This window comes from Amblyomma americanum, chromosome 2 (assembly GCF_052857255.1).
Source record: "Amblyomma americanum isolate KBUSLIRL-KWMA chromosome 2, ASM5285725v1, whole genome shotgun sequence".
In the NCBI taxonomy this organism is placed as follows: Eukaryota; Metazoa; Arthropoda; class Arachnida; order Ixodida; family Ixodidae; genus Amblyomma; species Amblyomma americanum.
This window is the reverse complement of record NC_135498.1, coordinates 86113339-86136430: the sequence shown is the minus strand read 5'-3', so window position 1 is coordinate 86136430 and position 23092 is coordinate 86113339.

Sequence of the window (23092 nt, the reverse complement as noted above, 5' to 3'; positions counted from 1 at the left end):
ATTTCCTCTTTTTCTCTCCTACTCGACATGCACGAGCCTATTGTATAGTAAAAGGGAAAAAAAGTCTTGGGAAAGAGAAGATACTCTCAAAAATGAGGTCAGCATTCACAGACTTCTCGAAAATCTAAGTGGGTCAGCTCTCCCTAATCTCTCTGGTATCTGGTTTTGGGGTCACAGGGAAACTAGACACATTTGTCTTCTTATCTCCTTGATCTGCCACTTCCGCCAAGTTCGCCTTTGTGCACTGAACATAAAGCCTGTTTGTGGAGCCGGTTTTACCCTCGTCATCAGCCACTCTTTCCCAAACACGTGAAGAGCTCCAACAAATCAGTGAGTCATTTGGTATGTTTAAGCAGAGCTGGCTTGGAAGCAGTTGCTGAAGGCAGTGTTGAGCTTGATATTTCCGAGCACTTTCGTGCGGCATTGATCATGGAGATGGACGTCGACCTCGTTTTGGCCCAAGCCAGGAAGAAAATAAGAGAGATTCAGGAGAGCCGCACAGACCTCGGCATCCGGAAAAAACTGATGCTGTGCCTCCTCCTTCAAGAGTGGTCGCGGATCAGGCCTAAAGACGCAGAAGAGTCTGGAGGAGGCGAAGGCGAGGAAAAGTGTGTTCCCGAAGGCGCCGAAGAGAAATCCGCGACACGTAACTCGTTCAACAAGGAAAGCAAATTTACCAAAAGACTCCGAGAGGAATCTCAAGGTGAGAAATAGCCTTCTGAGCATTTGAATGCCTGTGACTACTTCGGGCAGAACAATATAGCTAAGGGGCCCCATTATCTCATATGTAAAATTATATAAAATTTCAATTACTGTGCGTCCAGGGACCTATGTGCGAGGTAAATCTGTGTTCACGCTTATTTGGAGGGTTTTTTATGCGTGCCGGAACGGCTGCCGTGTGGCACCGGCATTTACGTATTACTTCAGCAATAGCCCTTACGGACCTCTTGTGTTGTTCGTAGATTGTTTTTCGAGTGCTGAATATATTGAGATGAGTCCTCGATGTGCATACATGACTTGAGTTCAGCTCAGTGGTCGCTATGCTCTCTGCACATATTCAATATTTAACGCTGCCATCCCACTATGACAGGGTATTGGGCTGCAAAGCCCTGTAGTCGTAGTATTAATAGAGCGGAAGTTAGTGCAAAAATTTTGTCTGATACAAGATACTGATTATGGTGAACATAATTCTGGCGCGTTGGAGCCAGAGTTGCTAACCTGCCGCGTATTCAAGCTGAGTTAAGCAAAAGGGTTTTCATCATGCTCGCATACTTCTCCGTGGTGGCCTCATAATATGTTACTTTCTAAATAACTCTTGTTTCACGCGCCAAAATTAGTTTGCCTTTTCGCTAAGTATAATATTTTTGGTTCATCTAAATTATCATGCCCTCAGGCGCCCACCTATCAGTTCTTTTAATCCTGTGTCTATATTTTGTGGACTTCACTTCTAAATGGTAAATGGCTCACTGTTTTGTCCATACGGGAAACGCATGCTAGAGGAACACTGCGCTTCTACATGCTAACATATAAGATTCGTGTTTGTGACGCTTTCTATTACTTCCTGCAACGACACGAACCATTTCCGACGGCCGTAGAAAATGCATAAAAGGCACCCAACACTTGAAATTCAGGCTGCAGTTTTTGTTGTTCGGCGCCACTCCCGACTTGGAACCAGGCGAGGAAATGACAAAACCTTGTTCATATTTTGTGGAATGAGGATGCCAGATAGTGACAATCGCATCAAAACTTATCAGAAATTCATGCTCGGGGCGATTTTGATTGACACCGTATTTTAACACGGCTTGTTGAAAACCGTTCATCTGCATTCTAGCGTCACTACTGCAGCCCCTTTGCATTCACTGATATCGCCAGTGAAGGTTCAGTGCTAATAGGTTGCGTAATGGCTATAGTCATTAGGAAACCGACGAGAGACACAGAGAAGAGGCACTGGTTGTAGATATTTTCTCATCTTCTTGTCATTTTATGAAAATATGTTGTTGCATAGCTCAATTCTGCACCTATTCGATGTTTGGTTCTAAATGTTCGTCTATTCATCTTCGTAGATGAACACCTGAACTCCAAGAAGTTCACGCCAAACCGGACTTGCGGAGACGAGCAGCAGGTGGGCGCATCTGGACGAGGGATCTGCGCTGTGGCTGAAAATCCTATCGTAATGGGGCAGAAGACGGCTGATTCGACGAATGAAAAGAAAGAGCGCAAAGATTGTCCCGCCGAAAAGGAGCTGATGGACTGGAGCTTGCTGTACGACGACAACTTCGATTTACCGGATTATGCCGCTGCTCCGGATCTTTCGTTTCTGGGGCAGTAAAAGCGCACCCAGAGGCACAAAAAGTCTATGCTTCCATCTCAGTGCTAGTAATCTAGAGCCCCAGCATAACTACCATTTCTATTCAAGCCATGTTGCATGACAACTGTCCAAACGGGCAATCTTTTTTCTGCATTACTCGCTTCCCAGCTTTTTATTGTACCCGCATTTTTCTGACCAGACTAGTTAAGGAGCAATATAAGCTCACAAGCGATGTGATGCCTTGAAAAAAGATGTTCCATTTGTACGTTTTTTTGTATGCCAATAAAAATTTTGCGAATGATAATGAGCCGGATCTTTTCATTATATTTTAAGAATATTTTTCATCGTAGATGAAAGAAAAGGACAAAATGCAGCCGACACTGTAACACTTTAAACCGGTTTCATTCTGACGGTGTTCTGAAATAGTGTCATCCGAAAATTTAACTGCATTATGCCAAAGTAGCGCAAACTCACCCAATGCTCCCGCAGAGTTGACTGGTTCAGAATACCTCAACCCTATTTGATGGCGGAAAATGTATGGCAGCACACTACCTTTCATAATCACTAGCCTTGTGGTGAAAAAAGGGCTGCCATTTTATGTTTTCGTATCATCCCCTCTTTAGCAACAAAGAATAAAACTTACAGCACAGATGATAGCGTTACAAATTTGGTGCTGCGTTCGTTAGAAAAAATGAATTTTTGATTTTATGGCCAAAATATAACGAGTTCAGTCCATAGTACAGAACCCCATTGGTGCTGGCCACATATTTCGCCCGTTGCACCTGTGTTTTCTGAACCTCCAGACATGGCCTGGTCAGCATTCCCTCTGTTTGCTTAGTTGTGGCGGTTCTGATGATCGCTATTTCCGGTTCTTTTCGCATGCCCACACCGCATGAAATATATTCTGGTATAGCTCAACAAAAAGACATTTCTCTGAATATAACGTGGGGTTTGTCCTATAGAAAAGGCCGAAGGGAGGGTATGTATCAGTTCGCAGTTTGCATAACACTACTTCTTCCTTAATGAGTTCTTTGCGAACCTGTGGGTAAGTCTATAATTCCATAATAGATCCCGGTTTGTGCTTGCTTGCCTTTCTTCTCCTCACCAACGTCGGGAAGAAATGTGCGGCGTCGTAACGAACGCTAGCGCAGCTGATCCCATGTGATCAGCATGTGATCCCATGTGAACGGCGGCGCTAACTCTGAGGGACCCTAAGACCGGCTCAACTGCAGCGACACGGAGCGTCGAGAAGGCATTGAGAGCGAGCGGTGGCAGCGTTCAAGACTGAGGCACGACACCGACGTTTCGGAGGCGCGGCGGCGCAAGCATACAACTTCGCATTCATCCTCTCACCTACCCAACTCTTCGATTGGACAGCGTTTATAACCCATCGTGGCAAGGCCGAGGTGAATCAACCTACTTCCTGCGGCGGACTTGATTGGACCCGACCCGACTAAGCTCGCGTTTACTTGAACCCAGTCACTGGTTTTCGACCATATAACACGATGCAAGCCGACTCTGTCGGGTTCATGTAAACGCTGCTATTGGATGGATATCGTCATTTGAGCTGTATTTGCCGCTATATTATTGAACTGCTGTCACCTGAATCATTGCTTCCCGCACTAGTGAAGGAACGATGCCGTTCTCCCACGTGGTCCTGAATGGGCAGCCATCTTCCTGTGAGCCACCTGTATTTTTATGCAAACGATGCCATATTGTGTGGCGGCCAGAGATGAAGGGGGACTGGGTGGAGCTTTTGAGTTTGACTTGTCTTTTTGTGTGTGATGTTCCTTCTGAGGTACAATTCCTTTTCGTGGACAATGGAGATGCTTAAGAACGCAACCAATTCCCACCACAATATCGATCTAGAAAGAAAGCTGAAATAATTTAGAAAAAATTGGAGGACGCTTAAATTTCGTCTTTAAGAGTGGTACACCACTGCGTGTTGCGGCACTGTCAGGGAGTCCACGGAACGCCATCTACCGTTCGGTGCGACGCCTTGCCCATTAGACAAATCGCTCTGCTAAGTACGGTGAAACGGATGCGAAGAGCGGCATACCACGCAGAAGCGCTGCCAGGCGCCTTGCCGAAACGCGGGGACTCAAGTTGCAGTCGTAGTTAGTCGGCACGTCATTCTCGACAAACCCAATGCCACGAAAGCCAGCATAGCTTCCGCGCCGAACGAACGGACAGCAAGCCGCAAGTTTCGTGGGGAACGCGCTTTAGATGTCCTCCGCGTTGTTCGCCGCTCACCGCGTGATTCCTGCGTGCCCGCACAGCCCCACTGCGCCCGAACGAGACATATGTCAGACGCGTCACTTTCTTTCCTTAAAATCAATTTTTGTTTCATTTTCCTTTCCTTGCGGTGCGGTCCAGGTTGTCCACCGAAATATGTGGCAGGCGTCCCTTCCTTTTCTTGCGCTGCCGTCGCGCGCTATCTGTCGGGGCAGTGGCGTACATTCCGAGCAGAAGGAGGAGGGAATTTGCACTCACGGCTGACGCCGACGACACCCGCTTTTCTGCGACACAAGATCCTTAACGCTGCCGCGTTAATACAGCCAAGGAAGAAAAATAGGAGAAAAAGCATTCAGATTCCCCCAAGTTCTGAGAAAATTCTGCTCGCACGAACACAGACAAGTAAAAGATTGGTGGTAGAGTGTAATAGCCAGAAAGCAGTCTTACGCCAGATGGAGCCCCGTCACACGGTAAATTAGGCGCAAATTTGAAACCCCAGAAAACACATACACAAATTTTGGAGCGTGTAAAACGTAGACACTACATTCAATATGGATGAAAATTGCTTTTAACAATCAAGAAACAAAAAGGAAGGAAATATAATGCGGCCAAAATTTTGATATTTAGCTTACTTGTTTACCATACAACATGGCAGACCGACTTATCTAAAACAATAACTTTTCTCGATATTTACCTCGGACTTGTAAGAAAAATGAACAAAAACAAAATATCTACGCTATACTTCCACTATACACTATAAAGAAGAAGACTCTGCCACAAAGGGCATTAATATCGAATCATATGTATGCACGCTATAACTGCTCAAACTTCCCATTTGTTTCCTAAGGAAGCTCTCTGTGGTGAACAGCCAGCTTTGAGTGGAGCAAATTCTAGGCGCAGAGAAGGAAGAAAAAAAAAGAAACAAAATAAGAAGGCCGTACCAGCGTCAGAATGCAGGGACCGGCGCCAGAATGAAGAGAGGTGTCTCTACACAACTTAGAGCAAAATGATTATCCCCTTCCATCGACCACTCCCAGCTTTGACACACCAGGAGGGTCATGAGAATCGTACGACGCCTTGGCTGGAAGGGGGTTCTTTGACGGGAAAAGGCGCTGCGTCCTTAAGTGTAATCCTACTATACCTCCCGACATCTGAGAAAGATGGGTATGAATAATGTGCTGATTTATGGGGGATTCTTAATATATGTATACACTCTATAAAATACGCTAAGTTACTATATAGCATTTCTCTATATATACTGGTTGTCGCTGGTATTTCAACGTCTGCGGGACTAAGTCCATGCGCAGTCTGACAGTTTAGTCCGGATAACGATCCAGTGTTTAACATGAGAATGAATTGAATGGAACTGCAAATCAGTGACAAAATAGAAGCTACAGACTGTATGACAATATTATATGGGTAGAAATACAAGCGTCTTTTTTCTACGCAATTACGCATGCCAACTGGACTCATTGAAAAGATTACTTGTTTTAGGTGATAACGAGAAAGCCAATTTTCTACTCATGCCTCCATACTTCCATAACCCAAATTTTCAATCAGATGTATCAGCTCGTAGGAGGGTGTGCAACCCAAAACACAGAACCCCCGGCACTACAAGGCAAACGCACTATATATCTAAAGAACTCAAGAAAACACCTGCTTTTTTATGTGAAAGAACTCCTACGAGCCACAGGCCATAAGAACAAGCGTCGGCTAACACCAGGCAGCTACTAGTGGAATGTCTAACAGTAGCAGTTTCTGCAGCTAAAGTACATATATCCTGTTAAGTTCGATAACGCTATCGCGTCTGTTTAGGCCTGAATTACTGAGAGAAAGTGGCTGCGGCAATTAGCGCGCCGGACATTTACTGGGCATCGGTGGCGCATTATTCATTCCTGAAGGTAATGTTCTTGCACGATACTTTTACACATAAGGTACACAATGCAGAGGTACAAAAACCTGGTGATCATTCTATGCCAGTATGAAAAAACAAAATTCCGGAACTCTTGCCAGCACACATAAAATTTTCCGAACGGCTGCGGGTGCATCATTATCATGCTCGTGCGAATGTCTCTGAAGCTCCAGAATGAATATGCTGCTCGCTTCCAAGAGCATCTCATATCCCACCTTCAAATAAAGCTGAAGTCTCCTCCTACTTACTCCTTCTCAACATCAACCAGCCGGCGGCATTGTAAAAGATGGGAAAAAGCTGCTGGAAAAAAAGGGTCTCAGAACAAGGTCACCATTCATACACTTCCAAAAATAGTAGGTAGGGTCAGCTTTCCTTAATCTCTCTGGTATCTGGTGCCAGTGGTCAGTAAGAAACTACACACATTTTTCTTCTTATCTCCTTGATCTGCCACCTGAAGTTCGCCTTTTTGAACTGCAGGTAAAGCTCATTGGTGAAGGCGTGAATTACACTCAGCACCAGCGACCCTTTCCCAAACATGTTTAGAGCGCCAAAATTTTAATGCCTTACTTGAGGTGCTCAAGCAGAGAGAGTTGGGTGGTAGTTGCTGAATTCTTTCAGAATCTATTATTTCCGAGCACATTCGAGCGCCATTGGTTATGAATATGAAGGCGGACAGCGTTTTGGCCCAAGTCAGGAAGAAGGGCCGCAAAGACCCAAGTCAAGAAGGGCCGCAAAGACCTCGGCATCTGGAAACAACTGATGCTGTGGAACATCCTCTAAAATTGGTCGTGGATGAGCCCTAGCGAACCAGAAGTGGGTGGAGGAGGCAAATGCAAGAAAAAGGGCGGTGCCAAAGCCACCGACAAGAAATCCGCCACTCGCAACCACTCCAACAAGGAACGCAAGACTACCAAAAGACTCCGAGAGGAAAATGAAAGTGAGTAATAGCCTTCTAAACACTAGATTGTCAGTGACTACTTCGGAAAGAACAATGTAGCGGAGGGAACCTGGTATCGGGTTTTTAACATTGTTTACAATGTCGGTTTAGGTGCATTCCGAGACTGATGTGTCACGTAAAGTCGGGTTCAAGTGTAATTATAGAGCGATTCCATCCATTCCGCAACAGCCGTTGCGATCATCCTGTGTTGCTTGCAAAATGTGCTCCGGAAACACCATTTTTAAGCAGCGTTCTCTGTGTGCTTACGTGACTTGTAGTTAAGGGCAGCGGTCTCTATGCTCTTTGTACTTGTTTAAGATTTAATGGTGCCGTCCGACTATGGGAGCGCTACACTGGATAGAGGGGTTTGACTTTAGAAGACCCCAAAAGCGCAGTATTCAATACGGCATAAATTAGCAAAAATTCTGGCTCAGACAGGATACTGATTATGTTTAACACAATTTTGTCTCTGGCATGCAAGACTCGCTGACCTTTTGAGTATTCGTGCTTATTCCGGCAGAATGGTCTTGACCATGGGCGCGCACGTGTCGGTGGCGCTCTGGATATCTGTTAATTTCCAAAAAAACTCCTGTTTTCTGTTTTTGATTTATCTTTTCAAAATAAAATCTCATGGCTTCATCGAAGTCGTCATGTTCTCAGGCGCCCACTTATCTTTTTTGTTAAATTGTGTGGGTGTGTCTATATTTAGTGCGTATCAGTTCAAAGTGGTCAATAGCTTACTGCTGTGTCCATGCCGGAAGCGGTTCCCAGATGTGGAACACTGGGCGCCTATAAGCTAACCTCTGCGTTTCGTGTTAGGTGTGCTTTCGGCAAATACCTTATTTATAAGGCGGCAAGTTAAAAAGAATTTATGTGTATTCTAGCCGCACAACTGCAGCCCGTTCGTATTCACAGATATCGCCGGCGAAACTCTCTGCTAATATATTGAGTAATAGTTGTAGTCAATACGAAGCAAACGATGGACGCAGAGACGAGGCACTGGATGTGAGGATTGTCTTATCTTCCTTGCATATAATGAAAATATACTGCCACATAGCTCAGTTCTGCACCTAATCGTCATTTGATTCTAACTATTCGTCTATTCAACTTTGTAGATGAGCCTTGGCCCTCCAAGAAGTTCAAGCCCAACCAGACATCCGGAGACGGCGAGGAGGCCGGCCCATCTGGAATGTGAAAATGCGCTGTAGGCACAGATACTCTCAAAATAAAGCTGACCAGGGCTGACTCGCCGAAAGGAAAAAAAAAAGAAAAGGAGCAACGTCCCGCCGAAAAGAAGCTCGAGGACATGCGCTGGCTGTACGAAGACATCTTCGATTTGCCGGAGGACGCCCCATTTTCGTATCTGGAACTTTCGTTTCTGGAGCAGTTAAACCACGCCGAGAGGCAGGAAAATTCCATATTTGCACGTCAGTGCTAGTCAATGGGTGCCTGCTCATGACTGGCATTTCAATTCATGCCCTAATGCACAACAAATGTCCGAACGGGCAATCTTTTTCTGTAATTCTCGCTCTTCAGCTTTTGTTTCATTTTCACCACAATTTTCCATGCCGCCTTTTTGAGGAGCAATGAATTCAGCTCAGAGAAGTGATGCTCTGATAATGTGATGTTTCATTTGCACTTTTTTTGGCTTTTAGTAATGATGGTCGTGCGAAAGCTAATGTCCATATTCCTTTCATTAGGGCGACTGCCGTCACCAGAAGAATAAATGCATTTTGCAACATGAAGGAAAGGAAAGGAAATTGCAGCCAAATCTTTCAACCTTTACGCGTTTTCTCTTACACTACTTGCCAAATAGTGTCAGCCGAAAATTTTACGCTTAACTTTATAAATATTGCATAGCCTCTCCAGGCGATAACTGCATCATTCGAAACGCACGTGTTACCGGCTCATATAAACAGAAACGGACAAGTCAGGGAGTAGCGCAAATGCACCTAATGCTCCCGCGAAGCGCACTGGTTCAGAACACGTCAAAACTCCTTGCTCTCAGAAACTCACGCCTGACTACCTTTCATCACCAGCAGCTTTTTATTGAGAAAAGGGCTGCAAGATATTGTACTGATAGCTACAATAAGGTAGCATTTCGAGCCTTCAGGTTGGCGGCGCTGACACGTGATTGGTCATGTGGTGTGGAGCATCTGCCGGAGGCGCGGCGCCGTGGCTCTTCACGTGGCTGGTCACGTGCCCAAGTTCTACTCGGCCAGCTGTAGCTATCGCGTCACTCCAGGGTTAATCACAGCTAAACCACCGCCAATTTATTTTTTAGTGGCGATATCATATTCACCTTTTCAGCAATAAATAAAACAACCAATCTGATATCTTTACAATTTGGAGCTGTGTTTATGTTGGTCTGTTATATGCGAAAAAAGATTTTTATGTCGATTCCACCTGAATCATTGTGAAAACAACATGTCACCGCGTTAATTGCCCTCAAATAACACTAACCTAGACAGCTGTTTTGACCGCATGTAGTTTTCTGGAGTGCTGTCAGCGGTACGTCTCGTGTATTCTCGGTATTCTCGGTAGTCTGCTCGCAACGCCTTTTCAGCTGTTTATTGCAAATGGCCCTGGAAATTTTATTTTCGCTCCGTGGTACATATTCTTGCGGCTGGGCTCTCGACGTCAGCGACATTCAATGCTCTCTGGCTCCTTCTAAATCTATTGTTGATTTCCTAACGGCAGGCTGTTTTCCTTTTGTCCTCATTGTCTAGGAGTCTCAGCGGCCAATAGGTGTTCTTGTTGTTGTTTATGTGGTTCAGATTCTTGTTACCTGCGTCACTGTTTTGTTGACAATGACAAGATGGCCGACTTCTAAATAAAAGATAACTGCGATGAATAGAGGACAGGCGGTAAAAGTCTGAGTAGAATGTACAAAACGTATTTTGGAAGAATCAAACAAAAAAAAAGGCTTCTTGATTTATTACAGCTGGAAAGTAATGGGCAGGACTGTGATGCGGGAAAGCGCACTTTCGCAATTTAAAATATCCTCTATTGTGCTTACGTCAAGTATAGCCAATCAAATCTCGGGAATTCTGTCCACATAATAAAGAACTCTTTAATATTGCCGCGATGTGGTGACTGCAGTCCCTAGAGCAGAGAGAGTGCGAAAAGGGTGTCTAGACAAAACTCTTTATTTGGGCTGACTTGCGCCCACAATCTACTGAATCACTCTGCGGTGGCGCAGCAACAAGCGTGCTCGGTGGCAGTAGAACAGAATGCCCGATGTTGTCGGCCGTGCTCAATTTAAAGTGGATAGCGAATTTTTGAGATAAAGCGTGCAAAGTTACTAGAACATTCTGGGACAACGTAAAATGAGCTGTGTCTGGATGAGATCAATTGAGATAAATCTGGTCGTGTCTTGCATCTCAAACAAAGCGGCGTGCCGGCAATTTTGAAGAATAAACAAACTGCCAAGAATCGCGGCAATATTAACGTCCAGTTGCGTTAACTAGAAAGACGCTGCCTTTTGTACGATTTTCAGCTGAAGTATTGCAGAGTCCTTACAACACTGATCCCGCTTGCGCTTCCTTCTTTTGCGATGGACACGATACACTTAATGAGCTCAAACCGGACCCTTGCATTTTTCAAGGGGAAAGCCTTTAGTGGCTCATGCTCCCTGTCGAGATCTTGTCCGTCCGTCCGTTACATCGCCAACCGGTAGTCACAACAACGGAAGTGACGTCATACCGTCCAACCGTCGGTTACGCTCTTCAGCTCGATATGAAAAAAATCTTTGAGCACGATTAAACTCGTACCGCCAACTTTCGGCCCGCAGCCGGGCGTGCTGACGACTACGGTACTTCCTGCCAACGCTTATCTAGTTCATCGAGCCTAAATTGCTGGAGAGTGTTTGCGGAAGGGCGTCGGATCAAATGGATCCAAATCAAATCAAATCTTTATTTTCTCTGTCAAGGAGAAAGAGGGGGTGGCTAGGCGATATCATGCGTTTTTTCTTGTGCGTGCTCGGCAATCGCATTGGAAGCCACTTTGTGGTTATCAACATCGCGCTGATGCTCTTTCAATCTTCTGGGGAACTGTCCCGAAAGAAGCCATCAGGAATCTGCGCTGCAACCGTGGTATTGTTGTTCTACCTGCCGACAAAGGGAACGCCACTGTGCTGCTAGACAAGACAGACTACGAGGAAAAAATGTGTGGCCTGCGTGAGGACCGATAAACATATACCGCCCTGGCGCGCGACCCTACTGGAGTGCTTCAAAGGAAGCTACAAGAGCTCCTGGCAGATACCTTCAAGTTCGTGCCCCCGGACAGGAAGAGGTTATACTACCAACTACTGTGCACAAACGACTCCGCGCCTGCGATTTATGGGCTACCCAAGATCCACAAACCAGGCGTTCCGTTGCGAAAAAAGACGAACTGCGCAACAAGAACACGGACGAAAGGGAGGCAGACACACACTAACGTCTGCCTCCCTTTCGTCCGTGTTCTTGTTGCGCAGTTCGTCTTTTTTGCATTATGATCAACCAACTAGCCCGACAAGTCCTGTTCCGTTGCGGCCCATCGTGGATTTCAGCAGGTCACCACTTTACAGCCTTTTCAATTACCTGCACAGTGTAATAGGCCCCTTGGCCGGTAGAACCGCAACACATGTGGCCAATTCCTGCGACTTTGTTGAAAAGGCGCGCAACGTACAACTGGACGAAGAAGATATAATGGTGTCCTTCGACGTCACGTCACTGTTCACCAGCGTGCCAGTCAGCATGGCCGTCTCTAAGTGCAAAGAGCTTTTGCAGAGGGGCACCACTCTCGCTGAACGCACTCCGTTTGAAGTCCCCAGACCTTTCCTATTTACTACGGTTCTGCCTCAGCAATACGCATTTTACATATTGCTCAAAGTTTTACTCGCAGACACATGGCACTGCCATGGGTGCCTCCATTTCCGTAACGACCGCAAATATTGTAATGGAAGCATTAGAAACGGAAGTCCTCAGTAAATTCACACCTCAACCCAAGCTTTTTTACCGCTACGCAGATGATTGTTTTTGCATCCTACGCAAACAGGACGTCTCCCGGTTATTACAACAATTAAATTCTTTCGAGCAGAGACTACAGTTCACGGTCGAATATGAGCAACAAGGCATTCTCCCGTTCCTCAACGTATTAGTACAACGCAGGGGCGATGGACTCTCCTTCAAAGTATACCGGAAACCTACGCACACAGAAAAGTACTGAGACTTTAATTCGAATCACCCGATTGATCACAAAAGATCCGTTGTGTCATCTTTGGTGAGGCGTGCGACACGAATCGGCAAAGAAAAGGAAGATTTGCAAGCTGAACTCCAAATGATACGCCAAGAACTTTCGTCCAACGGCTATCCCAACCATTTTGTGAAAGGGATCGAGAAAAATATTTTGCAATTGAGCTCTTCCAGTCGTAAGGTTTTCACCGCCACTGCTGGAATTCCGTATGTACGGGGTATAAGCGAAGCTTTATCCCGTATTTTCACCAAATATAACTTACGCATCGGACACGTGCCTTCCAGCAAACTTCGAAGTATGCTGGTGAATGTCAAGGACCCCCTGCCAGATAACCGCTTTCCCGGCGTTGTCTACCGAATCCCATGCGGTGATTGTAACCACGTTTACATAGGCGAAACGGGAAAGTTCCCCAGAAGATTGAAAGAGCATCAGCGCGATGTTGATAACCACAAAGTGGCTTCCAATGCGATTGCCGAGCACGCGCACGAAAAAACGCATGATATCGCCTGGGACAACGCCCCAATTCTTTCCAAAGAGCGAAACCTGACGGCACGGCTTTTGCTTGAGTCATCATTCATCCAGACGACACCTGATACTATGAACCGGAAGGAAGGGACGATGCCACCCCTGTACATAAAGTCATTATGTCATATTCTGGGTATTTAAGTGTCGACCACTGCCATTTTAGCCTCATTGTGAACAAGGAACCCGTACGGGTTCCGAAACGTCAATTTGTTATTACTTTGACTTGGTCAGTGACTGTAATCTTTTGGATCTGCTTCTAAAAAACATATTTAGCTTGAAAAAGTTAGTCAGAAACAGATTTCGTTAAATACACTTCAGCTTAAACACAATGCGTATGAAAGAACCTTTCAACACCATTCAAAAAAGAATCTGCAGCAATACAGAGAACTTCATGACAGTCAAAAACACAGGATACAATACAATCAGCAACAAGTAACAAACATCAAGAACACCAAAAAGTACAAACACAAGCATACAAAATTTATCAGGTGTTAGCTGCAAGAAAATGTGCATACACTGCTCGTTTGGACATCTTTTCCGGGCAGACATCTATGGCCGCAAGGTTATTTAAAAGAACAGCTGCGTGATAAGAAATGGACTGGTGACCATAATCTGTACGACAGAAAAGCACAACCCATGAGTCATTTCGACGAGTATTGTAGAAGGAAATGTGGGGTGGAAGACTTATTAAGTCCAGGAAGCTGCGATTACACGCCAAAACGGACGAGAGATATGTAGACGTGAGACAAAAAAAAAGAGATTGATTCTATGGGAAGAAGTTTAAAGTCATGAAAGTAATCAGAAGCATGCGCATGACATGGAATATTAGCAATTGCACGCAAGGCACGTTTCTGACAGATTTTATGTTTCAGTATGTTTTCCTTAAATGCAGTTGACCAGATTAGATGGCAGTAGTTTTCTGTAGCCAGAAATAATGCGTTATAAATTACGCGTTTAACTGCGGCTGGTAGGAAGTGGCGCTGTCTGTTTAATATCCCCTTAACCTTGTTAAGTTTATTGCAGAGTATTTCAACATGCTTATTCCATGTAAGGGTCTCAGAAAATGTTACGCGAAGGGTCTTAATTTCGTTAACAATACTTACTTCCACACCCTCCCAAACACCCTCCTGCGTCTCAGGATTCATCTTGCACAAACAATTGTGTACATAATTAACATCTTAACCACACATCAGTGACACAAGCAGCATCACCGCGCTAAAGCCTTTCGCCACACCGCACTTTAAGTCATCAAAGTGTCCCCCCCCCCCCGAATTTTTATTTTTGTAGGGACAAATATTTTTTTCCATTAAAATTTAGGAGAATAATGTTTACTCACACTTTAGCAGCTTGAATGTATTGTTCACGAAAATGCTCGTTCGCGCCACTCGAAGCGACGCTAGCAGCTGTAGGCATCGTCAGACGGCCCTCAGCATTTCCATAGGGTTCACCGCTGCTGCGTTGGCTCAACAGACTATTGGCTCGATGGTCATTGCCCATGTACCAGCGCTGAATTCTCTTTCAGTCCATAGACTATCGGTTGCAGGGCTTTTATGTGCACATGGGGCAGGTGCATTAGTTTTCAACTGAAACATCGCCTCACAGGAAATACGTACGCCCCCCAACAAAAGTATACAGACCAAGGGGTTTGCTTGTCAGGTTTGGTTCATATCTCGTTAAGCATCCTCGGCAACTGTAACATCCCAAAAGAAGTATGGCTTCGCGTCTTCAATCCCAGCGAGTTTTGGACAGCTAGGTGTGATAGTGAGCCAAGCTAATCAGCTTAGTAGGAAACACGTTGGGCTGAAAAGTTTTAAGGGGCTGTAATTTGTTTATGCGATGCAAAGTTGCGCGCTGAGATTGTATAGTCACACGGACTGCCTGCCTGCCTGTCACATGCGGTGTTCTTCTGCTGTCAATGTGCCACTGGACTGTATCAGGGGCAGTAGGGAAGAATGCTACACTTATTTGGACATCAAAAACGTTGCATTTTTATCCACAGATATAAAAATAAATGCTGGCCAAATATATTTTATTATAGCGGCATCGCGCTCATCAAAATTTAATCATCAGTCGGATTGAAATTTCAAAAGCAGGGTTTGCCATAAAATTGGGGCAAAAGGTGATGCTATGAACAAATCACCGTATTATTCGCCCTTGCAAAGGATATAAACGAAGTTCACTGCATTGGGCCTTTGCGCGCCTATTTATTGTAACCATAAAGACTGCTCTCTAACCAAACCCTCCACTCTTACCATTTATGATGATGGTACTAGTGAGCTTTTATGGCTCAAAGGCATCTGCTGCCAAAGAGCGCCAAGGCATGCCGCATTTTCGTTCGTCTAAGATGGGGTCAAACACCCATTCCCCAAGCATGACACCCTGAATAAGCCGAGTACTAGGCTAGAGAAAACTTGTTTGTATCACGGGTATGTGCCCAGCGGCACTGGAGATCGAAGCCCGCACCTACAGCATGCGAGGCGGATTCTCAACCACTAGTCCCCCGCTGCGGTGCTTGTGCTACCCATTACGCAGACCTACAGCTGCGTTGCGTGGTTGCTTGGTACGTAATGTTCTTTAATTTCATGCCTTCATCGCAGCCCTTAATCCGGTTAAGTGTTAGGGTCTCGTCGCGACCCCCTAGAGTGCTTCGCGTTTTCGGAGCGTTACTCTAGATTAATTATTTTGTTTCTTACTTTGACACCAACCCAGTGAGTGGGAGAACACATTGAGCGTTTTAAAGCACAAAATAAAAAGAGCTTAATCTACTTTAGTCACACCAGAACATCACAGCGTGCACCTTTGTCCAAGGTGTGGCCTTTCTGTTAAAATAATTCTCTCTGAATTCTCCCTGAATTATCTCAGCAGCAAAGTTCATAACCTTTGCAAAATACCAACAGGCAATGATAAACACTAATGGCTTCTATTAGTCAGGTACGCCAGGTTGACTGAGCAGCACAGTGTTTAAAAAAATTTCGTGCTTAATTCTAAGCTTTTTCTTGTGCTTTGTCACTCAACATGCCTCACTTCGGAATTCTTTTTTTTGCTGCTTACAATGGGTTAAACTGGCCATCCAGGAACATAATTGTAGATGACGCGGAGCGGGTCCCAGCACATTACATGAAATTAATTATCAAGTTAATATTAATGTTCTATTGAAAGTTACGGCCACTGAGTAACAATGTGTTGCGTTTAACCTAGATCTATCTTTCCTGAGTTGAACACTTCCACAGTGGAGCTTTCCTTCCTTCCCGGGAGCTGCTTTCCAGATGTGCAAAGTCTTGGTTGCGCATATATTCCCCGACGATTCAAGTTCGCCACATTTCCGCGGTTGCTTTAAACGCTATGCGGCCAAGATAAAACTGTAAAATCTGCATTCTAGTCTCACTACTGTGAACAAGTCATATGCAATGGGATCGCTTGCTGGACGCCACATGACAGCGTTGCTGAACACTTGTAGCCATTGCCAAGTAAACGTGGGACACAGAAAATATGAGACTTGACAACAAATTTTCTAATCAAATATGATTGCTAAACAAAGTTTAGGATGACTAACTCAATTGCTTAGAAAACCGCTATTTGATTCCTAATGCTTCTCCTACTCTTGTTCAGAGATGAAACCCGGACCCCGAAGCGCTGCAGGGCCATTCCGAACTATGGCGACAACGTAGAGGCGGGCCCCTCGGGAAAGGAAAAAGGCGGCATGGTCTCCACTCCTGACCAAGTTACATTGAAGGAGGCTGGATTGGTGGTTGCAAACCAGAGGTTAAAACATTAAAACATCGTCCCGCCGAAGATGAAGAGCCAGTATCCTGGGAGTGGCTCTACAACAAAGACTGCGGTGTGCTGCAGGACATCTATATTCCGGATTTGGACCAGTCCTGAATGACGTATTAAGTGGAAGCTGACCAAGAGATGCAATTGAGGAATGCTAGTTTCAATTTGAAAAGTATTCGATGCGCTGGATCTGTTTATTTACTCTTGCAATAAGCCCTTGTATGTCACTGGTGTCCAAACGGACAGCCATTCTTGAATATACCCTTCAATCTCTGTTTTTGATGGCGGATTTGTTTTACGAAATGCTCGCTTTTTTTTCTCTGCAGCGCTGAATATAACTCTGAAGAGATAGGATATGCTTAACAAAGTGATCACTTGTTTGTATGATGGTGAGCTTGTCGAAATACAACTTTCAAAAAAGCTGTATGGCCGTTGAATCTGCATCATTTCTGAAATAATACTCTGCGCCGGGCCCATCCTTTGGCGGGATTGCATGTAAAAGCACACGAGTAACGGTAACATGTTTTGGCGATTTGAAGCGGGGTAATCAAGAAGTGCCGCGAAGTTCAATTCTCTGGTAGCTTAGGTAATATTGTCCGATACAAAATATAAAAAATATCCTTGTCGTTGATTCCAGTGATGCAAGAATAGGGCGCTGTATAGGTAATAACTTTTGACGAATTGATGAGGCTATATGCTTAATTGCACCGCTTTGGTTTAGTCTCCTCTGCTTGCAGCACTGATCAATCGCTGGTATTATGAGACGCACAGTGGTATAAGATGCGCTGCTTAAAAAGGCATGGACGATGGCGGTTTGGCAAGCGCCGAGCAGCTGTGGGCGATGCCTGCCGTTCGATCCGTCGCCAAAAATCTTCCGTTCGGCTCTCGCGAGCAGAAGTGGTGGCGATAGAGGCTGTTATCCATGGAGAGCATAATAAATGCAGAAGTACTTGACTTTAATGTGAAAGTCAACTTTTCAAAGGAAGAAATACACAAATTAATAACTTCTCCTATCGCCGCTATGGCCAGTTATCACAAGCGAAATATAAGGTTTTCATTCAGCAGACCTGCTGGTTATGAAATGCATGACTGACGCCGACATCGAAGCGAAGGAGCATCAGGGATGTTTTTTTTATTGGCGGTTTTCTGAAAACAGAACAAAATAGAACCGTGCCCTAAATTGGGATCCGAACCCCCAGCTCACAATTCTGCTCAACTGAGCAACGGCGACGTCTCTCCAATTTTCTGATTTCATTGGTATTTATGTGCAGTGTAACCGAATCATAAGACCATTCACCAGCGGCACTCTCGTCTATAGCGGAGGACGTGGTACGTCCTGTATTACCGTGAGTGCCACGTCAATCATGAGCGGATGGTGACGGCGATAGATGTGCGACAGCCCTGTTATGGAACTTATGATATCAAGACTGACAGATTCGAGGATCTGTATTGCTTTTGAGCAGAAAGGAGAAGAAAAAAAGAGGGGCTCCTTGTGAGATGCATAGCGGAAGCCAACAGTCACCGAAAACAAAGAGTGTTGTGGATGTATTTACCATTTTGCGATTTGTTATATCTATATACAATTTTTAAATTGGTCTTGTTAATGGGTTATTAACTTTCGAACCGGCAGCGTATGGTTGTTTTTTCCTCTGCTTTGTGATCAATTATATATAACTTATTACCACAGTACGCCACCAATAAAAAAATTGAAAAACATCCCCCATGCTGCTTGGTTTCGGTCAGTGTTGGCTAACGTAACCTGTGAGCTTGTCAGTGCAACACAGCACCGATGCCTTAAGTCGAGCCGCCACATCATTTTATGCGATAGTAATATCGTTGAATGCGAAGAAATATGGACTTGAATATCAACCAGGGTCAAAATTTTTACGTTTTCAAATCTTTTGACGTGGCCGGGTAGCGGTTAAGTGGTGTCACAGAAAACACGAGTAGTTTTGCGTTCGTGCCGGTTTCTTACAAAGGGAGAACCAAGTTAGTACCAAAATTAGTAACAATCCACTAAGGGCCAAACAAGATATTATTTCTCTAAAATGAAACCGTTGGAAAGATAAATATTAGCACAAGATAAAAGCCAAGAATGTTTAAAAGCACAAGGGTAGAAACCTGGGCGAGTTGGTAATGGCAATGCATAGTATATGAGGGCAGCGCAAAACGGGGCAAGCGACAAAGACGCACACAACACAGGCGCTAACTTCCGACTGACAGAAACCTTGGCGGCGAAGACGAATGCGATCCGTGAGGGGAAACAGGCGCATGCACCCGACCTTGCACGCCCAATGTAAAAGATAAATTAAAGATATATCATAAAAACAAAAATGAAAACAAACCGAAGAAAAGAAATTGTGAGCATAGAGGATCTATGTCGTAAGTGCGTTGGGTTTTTATTTATTATTCTTAATTTCTCTTTTTTTCTTCTTTTACACCTCTGCCTCGTTCTGTATGAGATAATTATTTATGCTGTGTTTCGTTTTCAAGTCACTGATCACGTCGTGTATCACGAGTACCTAGACGTAACTCCACTGTTTATTTATATGCTTGTAATTCAAAAATTGCTAGTATCCCTGTGAAATGAAGCCACGCACTTGCAGATTGTAGTAGTCGGTATTTGATGCAAGCGATGTACATACGCATTGATTTTGATATTACGGCCTCGCAAAGAGATTTTGTGTACATCCGGGTAAATAAGTACACTTGGCGTATAAAAAAATGCTGGTGGTTTGTCTCTGGTGAACCGCGGTTGAAAGAGAAAATTTGGATCTTCACGTCTGCGTTTGTGGTCAAGCGACCGGCGGTTTCCGTAGGTGACCATACTCGCATACACACCGTAGTAGGCATTTTCTTTATTTGTTAAACATATTACTTTATTTGAAACGACACGAAAGTAGTCCACACAAGACAATAGATATATAATATGGCTTCGGTGCTATTTACAACTGTATTATTGCTCTCTGTGTGCGGCTATATGGAACCGAATCCGGTTACAAACAATCTGCAAACGGCGCTGGTAATTTCAGGAAGCGAAATTGAAAATGCAAATTCGTTTTTTGGCGGGAAGGAAATAGAACAATGCGAGAAAGGCGTAATTTCCTTTTCTAAGAACCAACTTTCATTTTCCTCCGCTCAAGGCGGTTCGCGTGTCCACCGAGATATGTGAAGTAAGCGTTATGTCTTCTGATTAAAAACAAATTTATTTCAATTTCCTTCTCTTACGACGCGATTCGGGTGTCCACTGAGATATATGAGACACAGGCGTATTTCGTGTGCTTGAAACGAATTGTTTATTTCATTCTTCCTTCCTTACGGGTGCTGTTCGGATGTCCACTGAAATGTATGAGACTGGGGTCATTTCCTTCTTTGACCTTTAGCTACATTCAAGGTCAAACTTGCGGCCCCGCGAACGACTGAAAAAACTGGCGTAGTGTAGCATTTCGCTTGAAAAAATGGTTCTGCACGGCCAATAAATTTAGCTGATTGGAGAGCCGCGTGAAGTATGGGGCAAGATCAAAGGGACATCGCCCGCTCGCTGAACACTGAAGCATATGAACTTAACTTTGTGAAACCCATCGTATTGCTTCACTAATGCATTTCAGTTCTAAAGTCGTGCTTGTACTTAGTTTCTGTGAGAATATTACCCTTACATTCATAACATCTGTGGCGCGAATGTCGTGTCCCGTGTTAGCGGTGCCGAACCAGAGGCACGGCGCAAGCGTCTTAGCATCAAGAGCCAATACTTCCTTCCTCTGTTTTCTTTAAGGGGACCACTTCTGCCATCGCGAAGATTGCGCCTCGCGCAATCCGCGCTTTGCACATGCGCACAAAACTGGCCACGGTCGGAGGCGAGCAGAAGCCTCTCCAAAAGGGCCGTGACCCAGCAAACCGGCCATTCCGGGAGTTTTAATTGGTCTTTTAGCTTCAACTTGCAGGAACTATTTCTCAACATCTGAGTCTCTTTTAATTTTATTTAATGCTTTAAGTGCCCAAAAAACGACGCCAGTCGTTTCAAACACTTGTAATGTTTACGTCAGGACATCAACTTTCAAGTAATTGTACAAAAGATCTGTCATTTCAGATATCGCAACAGAGGTACAGTCATGAAGAAAAGTTTGCGGTATGCGTATTCACGGAAAAAATATTTATATTACGCGGCTCTTAGGCACAGCAGAAGAACGAAATGCATAGAAGCGTGACGAGTCAGTCATGTTCCCTCTGCTTGAAGAACGCCATCTGATTTACCGGAAGGCGAGACAACGCAGAAATTTTCTCCGCAAATCTGCTTCTCGCGAACTGTTGTCGATTACTGTACGCTAGGGATTTTTAAGCACATTGGTATCAGACCTTATCGGCACACATAGACAATTTGCCTCACAGGTTGCAAACAACGTTATCTGGAAATCTTCCTTTAGTTCTACAGATGCCGCAAAAAAAACACACCTAATAAAATTCAGCAGCCTCACTATGAAAATAAACTTATGGCAAGACTAAGCTGAAGTGATAAATAGATATGCTTGACTTTGAATGTTATCAAAATTGGTTTGCATCATTTTGTAGTTTTCTAATTTACTTTCTCGATTTTCACGTAATAACCCTTTTTGCGATTCCAATTGTTTTGCAGATGCCGGGACAAGCAAAATATCTTGTGCTTCGATGTTATTATTATTTTTAACCAACCGCTACTACTACTATTACAACTACTATAAAACTACTACTACGACTACCACTCTACTGCTAAAGCTTCAGATACATCAACAACAACAACAACTACTACTACTTTTTACAGCGCATAAAGAGCATTACACCGGTAAGAAACACGCACACACACACAAACACGCACGCATGCGCACACACACCACACACACACTAGAGACAGTGGGAGCCTGCCTACAGTCTCAGAACTTCAAAGGAATTTTTTTTTGCATTTCAAAAATTGAAAGACACGTACTAGCATTTTATTATAGTGTTTTGATAATTTTCGTCTGTTTTAAAGTGTACCTATATTTTTTGATTTATTTTTGCGGATCTCCAATTATTGGTGTTAATTTTCTTTTTGCATTGTTCTGCTCGTCTTTATAAAGATGCAAAATAGTTTAGGCTTTTTGATAGCGCTGCTCTGTACGCCACATATTGCCGGTGCTTAGGATATTATGTGCTGCTTCTGTAGTTTTTTTTCCTAAGCCTTTATGTGGGTGGAAGGCCCGTTGCGCTCATAAGGACAGTGCTGGATGAACAATACCGAAGACAGGTGTACGGCAGGAGTGTCCTCCTTCCCACGAAGACGAATACACAGATACCAGAACACATCACCTGAGCGGCATGCCCACAGGACCGATTCACACGACGGATTTTCGGCCCGCGTATCAGGTGCCACATGACCTCCCACGTGCGATCCGCCTAGTGGACGCCTAGTGGCCAACAATGTCGGTAAACTTGCATGGCGATTGAGATTGGATGCGCCTTATTCGTTTAGCCCCATGTAAAGACGATGGACAGAGTAGTGGCTGATAAGACATGCTGCCCTCTTTCTCCCTACGGGGGCCAAGCATAAGCCTCATCGAGCGCGAGTGGGGTTCTTGCGTGGGAAAACGGTCCGTCGGGTAAATCGGCCTCAAGGAGGTGGCAGAGCAGTTTTGCGTGCAACTCACTGTGCGCGCCGAGAGGAAAGAAAAACAACAACTTGCCCAAGAGGGCAGCCAGCGAACCTTGGGAAAACTGCCAAACCCATAGATGCTGGAGGAAATTTTTATTGTAAAACTATTCGATGCCAATTTTTTCGCAAATAAATACACTGAAATTAATTGCAAAATATATGACCTCCCTCCTCACCGTACCGCCTCCCCATCGAAGGGTCACCTCAGATCCGCTTGGGGCATTCGATGCATGGCATCTGAAACCAGGCAGTCGCGTTAGGGGCTTCCGTATCTGAGACTTTTCAAGATGGGGCAAACGCAACGAGACATTTGGGGTGAAGCATTTGACTTTGGTTTAATGACATCGCTTGCTTTGGAGCACCTTGCGATAAATCAACTTTCCAAAGTTGAGCAATTCGGCCGGCATTATTTAACGGTTGTTGAGTTCTTCAAGGAACCTATGAAAGATTTATAAAATTTATTGAAGTTTCAAGTTTTCTTTCCCAAGACGTCATGATAACTGC